General features: G+C 40.0%; 1 pseudogene; it reads left to right on the plus strand.

Moving 5' to 3' along the window:
• Window positions 1-13,712, plus strand: part of LOC110194646 (nucleolin pseudogene) — an 88,026-nt pseudogene that overhangs the window by 64,418 nt on the left and 9,896 nt on the right.

The raw sequence follows: 13,712 nt of genomic DNA on the forward strand, positions 1-13,712 counted from the left end.
CTCCCTGAATCTGAAGCTGTGGCTCAGGCTCTGAAGCTGATTACCAAGCTCAGGTTCCTACTCTGTCTCCAACACTCTGATGTGGGCTGAAACTAGACCTCCTGGTGAAATAGATCCTTCGGGTCTTCTGGAGTTGAGACATAAAGACTCACAGGTAAAAGGCATGATACTGACAAATGTACAATCTTAGTCTGGTTTTGGTGTTGTTTTGTTTTGTCTTTTTTTTTCCCGTTTTGAGCTGAGGTACCAAGTCGTAGGGAGGTGGTCAAACACAGTTCAGATAATAACAATTTTTTATAAGTGTATTAGAATTTACAGCTTACAAAGTACTTTGACATACTTCACCTCATATGACCTTCACAAAAGCTCCATGAAGGAGGTAATAAAAATGCTAATAGTTACCATTTTACAGATGAGGACACTGAGGCAGAGGGAGGTCAGGTGACTAGTCTGACCACACAGACAATTAGTGGAAGAGGCACATTTTCTGACACTTGATATAGCTGTGCTTTCTACAGTCTGCTGCACTTCACCCTTAACATCATCAGCATCCTTTTCTCTTACCATTTTTTCCTATTTGTTTTTGATTCCCACCCCCTAGCCCCTAGTGGGACCTTAAGCCATATCCTGGTCCTGGCCTGTCAGAACAGAACCAGGGAAAGCAACCAACCCCATAGGCTCCCCACACAAGGAGACAGGATCTAGCTATTCACTCACAGGGGCACTGGGAGCCACAAAAGGAGACAGAGCCGGCAGAGCACCTAGGTAAAAATCAGAATCCAGCAGAGTCCAGGACCCACAGAGGACAACCAAGAGGCTGAAATAGAATGATCAAGAATCAAGAACTTGACACTTACTAGCTGTGTGACCCTGGACAAGTCACTTAACCCCAACTGCCTAAAAAAAATCAAGACAGACTGTGAGGCTTAATACCAAGCACTCCACCCTATTTTGCAGTGTCTGAGCATCCAGATAACAGAACCAGACAAGGACTACCCAACCCACACAAGAGTGCTAGAGGGGAAAGGCCTGACTGCAAAATCCCAAGCCAAGAACTAATTATTTTAAAAAAGTGAGTAAACAGAGGAAAATACCAAATAGAGTGCAAAAATATTATGGGATAAAAAGAGGTGAAGAGGTAAATACTGAAGACTGTCACTCAACAACAATTACAAGCAGAGCTTCAAGGGGGGAAAAATGACTTGGCCACAAAGATCATAAGAGTGACTAGAAGAAAGGAAGCAGTAGGAAAAAAGAAATCATAAATGAAATGAGATTAGGAAGGAAAATAAATAGCTTAGAACAGAAGAAACCATTCCTCAAGCAACAGACTCCTTGAAAATTAGAATGGATCAAATTAACTCAATGATTCTATGAGACAACGAGAAATATTGGTTGGTTAGTTATTGTTCTTCATTCTCAAAGAGAACCAAAATGACATCACTATATTGTAGTCAAGGTACAGTGTGCCCTACTGCGACCAATCAGACCAGTATGAGTTCAAAAGGGTACCACCGGTGGGGCGCAAATAGTCCATATGAACATTTGTAGTGACGATGGCTCTAAATGTGCAAATCTCATAGAGATTTGCTCTTCTGCTTCACTCATAGAGCACAGCACCTTTCATGTGAGGATACCGTGCTAGGTAGTCGCGTGCCAGTGTCTCCCATGTCTAACAGTTGATTCCAAGGTTCTTCAGAGAGACCTTGAAAGTGTCCTTGTATTGCTTCTTCTAACCACCATGTGAATGCTTGCCTTGTGTGAGTTCTCCATAAAATAATACTTTAGGCAAACATACTTTGGTATTGGAACAATGTGGTCAGCCAATCAGAGTTGTGCTCTCTGCAGTAGAATTTGAATGCTTGGCAGTTCCGCTCAAGAGCAGACCTTAATGTCAATACCTCATCTTGCCAGATGATCTTCAGAATCTTCCTAAGACAACTGAAATGGAAGTGATTCAGTTTCCTGGCATGGTGCGGGTATACTGTCCAGGTTTCACAGGTATACAGCAATGTCAGCACAATAGCTCTGTAGACCTTCAGCTTGGTAGGCAATCTAATAATACCTTTTCTCTCACACATTTTCCTTCAGAGCCTCTCAAACACTGAGCTCACTCTGACAATGTGTGTGTCAACCTTGTCATCTGTGTGCCTATCCCTAGAAAGTATACTGCCAAGGTAAGTGAACTTATCCACAGCATTCAAAATTTCTCCATTTGCTGTAACTGATGAATGGTATGGTGCTAGCTGGTCAACCTCTGTTTTCTTGGTGTTAATTGTCAGGCCAAAATTAGCACAAGCCATGGAGAATGGATCCATACTCTGTTGCGTCTCAGCTACAGAGGCTACATTGAGTGCACAATCATCTGTAAACAAAAAACATGCATTAAACTCTCCACTTCAGTCTTGGCTTGTAGCCTTTCCAAGTTCAGTAATTTACCATCAGTGCAATAACTGACCTTGACACCGTTTTCATCCTCATTGAAGGTATGTGACAAAGTTGTTGAAAACATCATATTAAAAACAAGCACATAGCCCTACTTCACTCCATTAGTGACTGGGATAGAACAAGAGAATAATCCGCTATCCAGAACCCATGCAAGCAGAAGGTCATGAAACTGATGTACAATACTGATAAACTTCTCTTGGCAACTGAATTTTGCCATAATTTTCCATAAGCCCTCACAACTGACAGTATCAAAGACTTTGGTCAGTTTGATGAACACTGTGTACAGACCTCTGTTATGCTCCTGGCATTTGCTTCACTCAGCCCTGGCCTGCTCACTGAGGCAGGCTAGAATCCCAATCTGCAGTCAAAACACACACACAAAAAATGTACAAAAACTTTTGTGAAGATGATTCCACTCACCATCAGTATGTGGAATGTGTGCGCACTTATGGATGACATGAAATCCAGTAGATATGACAGACAAACAGCTCTTGTTGCGAGAGACCTTAGTAGGTATCGCATCCAAATAGCAGCCCTGAGTGAAACAAGGCTGGCAAATGAAGCTTACCAAAGTTGGAGCTGAATAAACATTTTTCTGGAGTGGTCACAGTGATAGAGAACACTGTGAAGCTGGTAGAGGTTTTGCAATCAAAACTAATCTAGCCAACAAGCTTATATGCCTCCCCAAAAGTGAACAATAGGCTCATGACAATGTGATTGCCCCTTGCAGAAAAGCACCATGCCACTGTCATCAATGCATATGCTTCCACCATGACAAAGCCTGATGAGGTCAAAGAAAAATTTTATGAAGACCTGCAGCCCCTTGTCATCAACACACCAAAAGAGGACAAGCTTGTAATTCTGCGTCACTTTAATGTCAGAGTACACACAGACTATCAGACATGGCAGGGAGACCTTGAGAGGAAGGGAGTCAGAAACAGCAACAGCAATGGTCACTTGCTACTGAAGACATGTGCTTCTTATCACCAACACTGTCTTCCATTCATCTAAATGCAATAAAACTTCTTGGATGCACCTTCACAGCAAACATTGGCATTTAATAGACTATGTCATTGTAAACAGAAGAGACAGACAGGATGTGGGAGTGACGAAGGTGATGTGTGGTGCAGAGTGCTGGATCAATCACAGACTTATTCTCTCCCAGCTAAATATTGGCATTCAACAAAAGTGGCAACCTGAATGCAAGACAACTACCAGAAGACTTAATGTCAACAGATTAGAACGTTTCTCCCAGTGGGAACAGTTCGTTGCGAACTTGGAGGGAAACACATGGTTGGCAACAATGGAACAGAAAAGGAGTGGGCAGCTTTCAGAGATTTTGGCACAGTACCATATTTACTCATCTGGGCCAGAACACTCACAAATATCAAGATTGGTTTGACAAAAATGAGGGGTAAATTTAGAAGCTGATAAATGAAAAAATCCACAGCTCCACATGGCTTACCAGCAGAATAGTTCATGCATCTCTAAGAAGACAGCATTTAACTCCATCAAAAAGAAAGTACAAGCGAAGCTTAGAGAGATGCAGGACTCTTGGCTCAGTAAGAAGGCAGATGAAATTCAGTTTTACACTGATGGTAACAATCCAAAGCACTTTTATGATGTCCTGAAGGCTATTTATGGGCCAAAGACCTATGGTGCTTCTCAGCTACTTAGTGCTGATAGAGCTACATTGATCAGTGACAAGGACATGATCCTGGAGAGATGGGCTGAATATTTCCATAGTGTCTTCAACAAACCATCACCAATCAATGCTGAGGCCATTTACCAGATACCTCAGATCAAAGTCAATACCTTTCTAGCCAAATTTCTAACTGAAGAACAGGTTTTGATGCCATTAGGCATTAGAATCCTCTCATGCAGCAAAGCGCCTGGGGCTGATTCCATTCCAGCTAAGATTTATAAGGCAGGGGCTCCACTATTCATACAAAAGTGGATTGAAATCTCCTGGGTTATATGACAAAAGGAGGTTATTCCCCAGGAGTTCAAAGATGTCTCCACTGCCCATTTCAATAAAGGTAAAGGAAATAATTTGTCCTGTGACAATCATGGGGTGGGGGAGGGAGGTTGGGGGTTGTCTCTCTCTTAGTGCTTACTGGCAAGATTCTTGCCAGAGTCCTCCTTTAATAGACTGGTCCTTCACCTGGAAGGCTTCAGAAAGAGATAAGGAATGGTTGATGTTTGCTGCCTAACAACTCCAGGAAAAACAAGAAATGTTAGAATATAGTCCAAAGATTGAAAAAAAAATAGAAGAAATGTAAAGTATCTACTACCAAAAACAACTGACCTGGAAAACAGATTGAAGAGAGATGAAAACCATGACAAAAAAAAAAAGATATGTGTGACATATTTATAGAGAAATAACAAAATAAAACTTTCTAGACCTATTAGAATCAGAGGGCAACACAAAAATAGAATGACTCTATCAATGACCTTTTTTTTTTATTATATTAGCTCAGCCTACCCATGAGCAACTGGTATTTTTCCAATTATTTAGATCTGACTTTATTTGCGTGAAAAGTGTTTTGTAACTGTGTTCATACAGTTCCTGGTTTTGTTTTGGCAGATAGACTCCCAAATTTTATAGTGTCTACTCAATGACCTTTTTAAACATTTTTAAAAAAATTTTTATTCATGTTAAACTTAATAAAAATGATAAAAGAAAAAAACCTTTCCATGTACAAAGCAGAACATCAGAGAGGATTCACATAATACAATAAATTTCTATTTCAAGAAAACCTTTGTCGTAAATACTACACATTATTTTCAAAGCTACCCAGCTTTTCTGTGCTTCATTCTATGTTTTCTTTTGTTCTCTGCTGTCTACTTTTTATTTTATTCCCCCCTAGAGAAGGCTACAATTAAATGCAAATATATGCATATACATACATATCTATAAACATACACACATATGTACACATATACATATACATACACATATATGTAAGACCATACCATGCATATTTCTACAAGGATCTTCAGAAATAAACTCCAAACTGAAACACCTAGGAACTTCAGAGCCCAAATCCAGAGCTTCCAAGTCAAAGAAAAATATTCTTCAGTCAGCTAGAGATATTTCAGCTAAGTCTTCAGAAAGAGTGCGCTCAAATATAACATTGCTGTTACAAAGATTCAAATATTCATCCCTCTAGATTTAGCTCTGTATGTGGCATAGCAGATGAATGAATCACTGTCACTCCCTCTTGGCTTAGTTTGCTGGGTCAAATAGGTCACTCGGGACTTTACTTTTCACAGATGGCTTCGAAATCTCATGTGGACTTTTGCCTGGAGACCTCTGGTGCCTCACCACTATGATCTTTCAAAATTTACAAGGTCACAGCCACCTCTGATACTCCTTTACCTACAGCTGGAAAGAACAAACACAAAGGGGCAAAGAACAGAAGCCTGTGTTTGCCAGATACATGTTGGCTCCAGGTGGGGAGGGCTTGAGTCCTCATGTTTCTCTCCTCAAACACAGCCAGGGAAGAAAGGTGGAAAAATCAGTGAAAGAGGCTTGCATTGGTCTTTTGAATACATGCCAGTTCCAGCTCAACAGTCAATCAACAGTTCATCTCTTCCCTTTGTAATTAGCACGCTAGAACGGGTTATAGAATGTCTGTGCATGCTCCAAATTGAGGACTAGGGTCCTTTCATTTCACATCACTAAGTCTTCCCAGAAGAGGCTCCCCAGTCTCTTCCATTTATGCTGGCAACAGGTAGAGCATATGTGTGTGCTCTGAGGATGGATTTCCATTGGTCAGGCCCCTATTACATGAGGAAGTGCAATAGAAAAATTAGAGGAAATATGAGCATAGTCTAATATGAATTCTACATTTTGGGAAAAGGGACTTTTAAGAGTTCAAATCAAAATAAGACCCCATGGACTAAAATTATGCAGGGAAAATCAACTCAAGAGAGATGGGGGTTAGAACACCAGCCCTGGAGTTAGGAAGGCCTGAATTCAAATCTGGCCTCAGAAACTTACTAGATGTGTGAACCTGGGTAAGTCACTTAATCCCAACTGCAGAGAGAGAGACAGAGATAGAGACAGAGACAGAGAGAGAAGAGAGACAGAGAGAGAGAGAGAGAAGTATCTCAAGAAATTAGAAAAAATTCCAATGAGGAAGACATATCTTAAACTCGATATGTCCAAAACTGAACTCATTATCTTTCACCCCAAACCCTTCCTTCTTCTTAACTTCCCTATTATTGTTGAGGGTATGTACCACCATCCTCCCAATCACTCAGGCTTGACACATAAGTTTCATCCTCCACTCCAATCTCTCTCTCACTTCCCATATCCAATGTGTGCCCGACTGCTGTCAATTCCAGCTTCATAACTTCTGTCACTTGCCACCCCCTTATTCTCTTCTCTGACACTGCAACCACCCCAGTGCCGGTCCTTATCACCTCATTCCTGGGCTATTGAAATAGACTGAAGGTTGGTCACCCTGCCTCAGGTCTATCCCCATTCCAATCTGTCCTCTAATCAGCTACCAAATAAACTTCCTAAAGGGCTAGTCTGATCATGTCACCTATTCAATAAAGTCCAGTGGCTCCCAAGTGTTGATATAAGAAAGGAGGAGAAAGCTTGATTAAGCTGTAGAAGATGGAGGAGAGTCTTCACCACTGAAAAGCAATTTTCCTTCAAATGATACAGAGAAATGAACAAAGGTGATTTCTGATGAACTCATCTATTCCCAACATACTTTGCAAAATCCAAGATGTCTTCCCTAAATAATAGCAAACTAAATTGTAAAAGCTTGGGGGTTGTTTTTTTTTAATGTGGCAACCAAAAAAAGCTAATGAGATCTTGAGCAATATTAACAAAGGCATAGCTTCCAGGTATAAGAAGAAGATAGTACTTCTGTACCCTGCTGGTAAGATCAAATCTGGATCGTGTTGAGTTTTCCATGCCCCTTTAGGCAAGAAAGGGGGAGGGAGGGAAAGGTATAAGTAACTATTAAACCCCTATTATGTGCTAGACATTGTGCTAAGTGCTTTAGAAATATTATCTCATTGGGTAATAAGACATTGATAAGTTGAGGAGTATCCAGAGGAAGGCAACCAGGATGCTCCCTGAGTCCATGTTATAAGAGGCTCATATGAAGGAATTAGGAATACTTGGTTTGGTTAAGTGAAGACTCAAGGAATATGATAAATGTTTTCAAGTATTTGAAGGATTGTCATGTAAAAGAGGTATTCAATTTGCTGTTTAGCCCCAGAGGGCAGAATCAGGAGGAACTAGTAGAAGATGCAAAGAGAGAAATTTAGGCTTGGTATCAGAAAAACTTCCTAACAAATAGAGCCATCCAAAAATGGAAATGGAACACCTTATTAGGTGTCTTATAGGTCTTGAAGCAAGGGCTAGATGACCATTTGTTGGGTGCACTATGGTAGGCATTTGGTTCTAAACATAGGTTGGACTATGGGGGAGAAGGTCTCTTCCAACTCTAAAAATGTTTAATTTTATGACGGGTACCATCAAGGCATTGTGTTAGGCACTATGAGGGATGCCAAGGAGAATATGGCATGGTCCCTGCTCTCATGGAGTAGGAAGGACAAGGCTTCCACAAGTTTAAAATACAAAATAAAACATGGTCAACGCATCAGAGAGATACAACGAAAGTGTCCTGAGAATATTGAGTATGGTTTTCATCTCTTCTCCCTTCTCACATTCCACTAGAGAGATTAATAATGTTAACATGATTCAGTGAGAAGAAAACTGGCTGATCTGGAGTCAGAAGACCTCAGAGTTCAAATCTCAGTTCAGCCATTTGCTACTGGGAGCAAGCCAAACCCTCTCTCTAAGTTTCAGTTTCCTCATACGTAAAACCAGGAGATTGGAATATAGGACTTTTGAGGTTCCTTCCAACCTGAAGTCTGTGATTCTCTGAAGTAGTGACATGTTCAAAAGGTTTAATGAGAGAAATGTCTGAGTAAAGGAGAGTTGGTTTTTCAAGAGTAATTTATCTAAATAGATTTCTAGGCAGCTAGAATTAGGTGGCCCAGTGGATAGAGTGCCAGGCCTAGAGTCAGGAAGACTCATCCTCCAGAGTTCAAATCTGGCCTCAAACATTTACTAGCGGTGTGACCCTGGGCAAGTCACTTCACCCTGTTGGCTTCCGTTTCCTTATTTGTAAAACAAGCTGGAGAAGAAAATGGCAAACCACTCTAGAATCTTTGTCAAGACAACCCCAAAGAGTAGGACACAACTGAAATGACTGAGCAATGACAAACAGCTTTCACTTCATTGTCCAATCTATTGGCCATCATCAGTTTACCCCCTGGACATTCAATCAGCTACAGGGTAGCAAGCGAGGCATAGCTCCTGCTGAGCCCCGAGAGCAAAGCCTGCAAGGCTTGGTTTGTATCCTGACTACATACACCCAACAGAACATACTCTAATCTAATTCAACTTCACACAAAAAGTCCTCAGCGCCAGCCATTACCAAAGTCATGTAAAGGACACTGCTCATCGAAAATCAAATCATGAGTCCTGGCAAAAGTTAGCACAGGACACCCATAAATAAGAGCAACAGAATGAAGCTTCCTGTTTCCATAGTCAGCAGATGTCATGCATGGATGGTAATTATAAATCAACCCGGGCCTTCACAAATTTAGAAAGCCTCCAAACGGTCCCATCTCTGAAGCATGTTGGCTGTGGGATCCCAGGCAAATAAATCACTCAACCTGTCCATGCTCTAGGCAACTCTCTAAGGCTAGAAGTTGCAGAGAAGATGCCACTCAACATGGGCGGAGTGAGTTTGCACTCCTAGGAGTTCAATGAAATCACAGGTTCAGTCCCTATCCCCTCTCCAAACCGCAATGTTTTATAAAAAGAAAGATTTCACTGTACCCTACTTGGTGAGAAAGAAAATTCATGTTGTTCAATGGCACCATGCAGGTCTTCTCCATGACTTTGAAACAGAAGTTCTGTGATATAAGTCAAAGGTCTCATGGCATAATGGAAAGAAACCTTGGAATCAGAAGACTTGACTTCAAATCCCAGCTCAGCTGCTAACTAGCCAGGAGCAAATCCCACCATTTCTCTGACCCTCAGTTTCCTCATCTGTAAAATGAGGATTATCTTAAACATCCTTTCTTAAGGACTAAATTTATTATCTTTCTAAACTTATGATTTGATGATCCTTCCACCTCTGAACCTGTGATGATCCTTGCAACAATGATGTTTGTTACCTTGTCAGAATAATTTAAATAAGTTTTCTTATATGTGTGTGTGTGTGACTATCTCTGTGAATTTAACTATGCAATTATTTGTAATTATTTTCACCAAAACTTGAGTTTAGATGTTGTCTCTCCATAATTATTTATTTTCCATTTCCTAGCACATTCAGTTTAAATCAACCTCACAAACATCTGCATGAACAAGATCTTAGAAATATGACCACTGGACACTCTTAAGCTTCATAATTCCTATGTAGGGAACAGAAAACATGGACACAAATAGCAATGACAGATTAGCAAAAGCTTCCCATGAAAAAAACTTTTTTTGCCAAAAATATCACAAATAAATATCCACATATATGTATATGTACACATAGACACATACATGCACACAAACTCACACGCACAAACAAAAAGGGGAGGAGATTTGGTTTCTGGTTCCCCTCCCGCTCCCAGTTCAGTTGATGTAGCCATGGGATACACTCAGAGATGAAGAAGGGCTGATGTGGTAAGTTGCTAACCCTTTAAGACTAGGAATTAAGACCATTATCTTATTGAATCAAAAGGATGAGCCTGGACACATCTCTGGAACTATTAATAGCTATGCCCTAGAGACAGGGAGGCCTTACAGACCAGGAAGCAACAGTGAAGAAAGAACCTAGCTCCTGAGAGAAAATAGTTCTTGGGGCAGGGGATAACAGATGGATAAGGAAATGACAATGGAAATACTCACGTTGAAGAAGTCAATCCATCCAATAGTTGATTCATTTCAAGAGAATTTAAAATATAGTTGAGGAAGCAGACACCCTCTAGACAAATTGATCACAGGAGGTTGGAAGCTGTGGCAAGAGTGAAGACAGCTAAGTGTGGATAGATTCAATAGAAAATTAGACCTATCAATTGACAGTCAAGCTGAGCAAAGGATCAGACCCTCAGAGCTCAGCTGAGTGATCCTCTCAGCAGATGCTGAACTCAATTTTCACCTCAGATAGTTTGGTTTCTCAACTCAATTTGAGGAAGTGACTTCTAGTTGACCTTAGGTCCCTAATCTCTATGTAGAGAGCACCATCTATTCTGGAAGATGTATGGATCAGGTTTTTCTTCTGAGAAGAGAAACTTGATTTTCTTTTTTCTCTTTCCTTTCTTTTGTTGTCTTTGGATTGTGGCAAACATTTGCAAGTATGATAAGCAGTAAAGGGAGAATTTTGTAAAATGATGTTTCTTTGTTAAATTGTATCATCATGGTTTTGTAGGTGAGTGTAATCCCTAACCCCAGAATATACATGGTAGTCCTGTTTCTTGGTAGAAGAATGTTCATTTCCAGACTATTCAAGGATTGTGCCACAGGATATTTTCTGAGACTCTTTAGTTCAAGATCCAGGAGAAGATACTCAAAAGAAAAATGCTTGAGCCTCCCAAAGTCACTCGGGAGGTATCCAGAATTTGGGACTGTGGACAATCATATGTCCCAATGCACTCCAGTATGTTGAGAACAGTAAATGTCTAACTGAGGGAAGAGTACAAAGGATGGAATCACAAATGAGGTGATATTACCATCTTGTCTATCATGAACACTTGTCTCTGATGAAACTAGAGGAATAGCTTGGCTGAGAAGAAAAAAAGTTGCTAGTTTATGTTGTCAGTTCTCAAGTTGGACCCAGGAGTAGAGGAAAAAGCCAGTCCCTTCGAGGAAATTAGCCTTTACCCCTTGTCCCTGCCACTGGACAGGTCACATTGAAAGAAATCCACTCAACCAGTTAGAGGCACCCCATCCATCTCAGCACAAAAAAGAGACCCTGATCCTACCCAAGGGGAAAGTATTTGAAGTCTCTAGAGAGACAACCTAGAAATGAGGAAATATTAAGGAGTCTCCTTCCCTTTCATGCCTGCAGATTCCAAGTTTTTTAGAATGTATTTCTCTCCTGGAGAGTGTCTAGAGCCATCCACATCTCTCCCTTAAGAAGCTCTTACACCAGCTTCATTCATCACAAAGATACTCAGCATAGTGTCATGGGAATTATGTCTTTCTTTGCAAACACAGTAGCATGCAAAATGTCCCCAGGCTTGGTTGGAAGTCCAGTTATATACAATAACAATAGTATAAAGAAAAACAACTTAGAAAGACTTAAACACTCTCATCAAAGTAATGACCAACCACAATTTCAAAGTACCAAGTTGTAAAGCATGTTACCCACCTCCTGAGAGAGAGGTAATGGACTCAACATACAGCAGAAAACACATGGACACGGCAAATGTGGGAATTTATTTTACTTGATTATACATATTTGTCAATGTGGTTGTGATTTTCTCCCCACTCCAAATAGGGAGGAAAAGAGAAGCTAATGACCACCCCCCCTCAAAAAAAAGAAAGCACCATGAGGAACTTTATGTCGAATGTAATTAGTTTTACCTTTGGCCATTACTATTGTCAGGGATAACCTAGGTATGAACAAAATAAAGATCATAGATCTAGAGGGAACAATAAGGTTTTATGGAATCCAGACAGTACTGGAAGTTTCTTAGAGTCTTGCTGCATAGGATGGATTAATGGAGTACTGAACTTTAGGTGATAAGTAGAGTATTGTACTTGGGGTCAAGAAGTCCTGAGTTCTAATCCTACCTCAGACACTAAGCAGTGTTGCCTTCTGCACGACATGCAACCTTTCTTAGCATCAGTTCCTTTATTTGTAAAATCAGGCTGTTGTGAGGATCAAATGAGATAATATATGTAAAGTGCTTTGTAAACCCTAAAGTGCTATACAAATGATAGCTATATTATCATTTTAATACCACTCTCATTTTCTTTTTTTTTTTAAGGGAGGGAGCCTTAGTAGCTGGTTTTACCTTATAATGGATTATATGAGACTTCAGACACCAAAAGCCCATTTATTCACTTTATTCTTTCACAGTCCTTCTTGCCAAAATCCTTTTAAGTAATACTTTTCCTGTAAGAGTCACCTGGCCTATATCTCTCTTCTCATTATTTTAATGCCTCTGTTTTTCATTATGAATAGGGAAAAGAAAGCTCTATTGAGCTCTGTTGAGCTAAATATCTATTTAACAGCAACAAATAATTCTACAAATTCATGAAGAAACACATGGTATAAACCCTTTATCTAAATATACTATTTTTTCATCCCCTCCCAAAAAATAGAGGTAGCAATTCAGAGAGGATGCTGTATTCTTTTTTTTCTTATAGAAAGTCAGTTTTTATTATGTCTAATGTAATTTTTATATTTTATTTTTTCCAATCACATGTAATAACTATTTTAACATTCTTTTTTTTTTTAACATTTTAAGTTCCAAATTTTCTCCCTCCCCCTTCTCCCTCCTCCTTGAGAAGACAAGGAATTTTATATAGATTATACATGTGCAATTATGCAAAACATATTTCCATATTAGCTGTGTTGCAAAAGAAAACACAGACCAAAAAACAACAAAAACAAACCCCCAAAAAACAAAAATGAAGTTTTTAAACAATATGCTTTGATATGCATTCAGATGGCAACAGTTCTTTCCCTGGAGGTAGATAGCACTTTTCATCATAAGTCCTTTGGAACTGTCTTGGATCATTGTATGGCTGAGAATAGCTAGTTGATCATTATTATAATATTGCTGTTACTGTATACAATGTTCTCCCGGTTCTGCTCACTTCACTTTGCATCAGTTCATATAAGTCTTTACAGGTTTTTCTGAAAGTATCTTGCTTATCTTTTCTTACAGCACAATAGCATTTCACCACAATCATATACCACACCTTGTCCAGCCACTCCCAGTTTATAGGCAGGAGATGCTACATTCTGAAGCCCAGGGCTACCTGATCTTTTCCTCAAGTTGACTCTAATTTGCCAATGCTAACTCTCTCTTGTGAGTCCTTGGCAGTTTTCTTCTCTGCTGACAGAGATCTTGCTCCTTGAAGCTGCTTCCAGTCTCCAGTGACTGCTTATTTACACCTGTGTGTGTCTGAAGTGTTTGTCTCTATTCTCCAATTGACATTCCTACTACTCAATGTGTTATCTACAATTCTGGGTGACTAACTGCACTGTTACGGTCAA

The sequence above is a fragment of the Phascolarctos cinereus genome, unplaced genomic scaffold (genome assembly GCF_003287225.1).
Source record: "Phascolarctos cinereus isolate Bilbo 61053 unplaced genomic scaffold, phaCin_HiC Scaffold_726;HRSCAF=1367, whole genome shotgun sequence".
Taxonomy (NCBI): Eukaryota; Metazoa; Chordata; class Mammalia; order Diprotodontia; family Phascolarctidae; genus Phascolarctos; species Phascolarctos cinereus.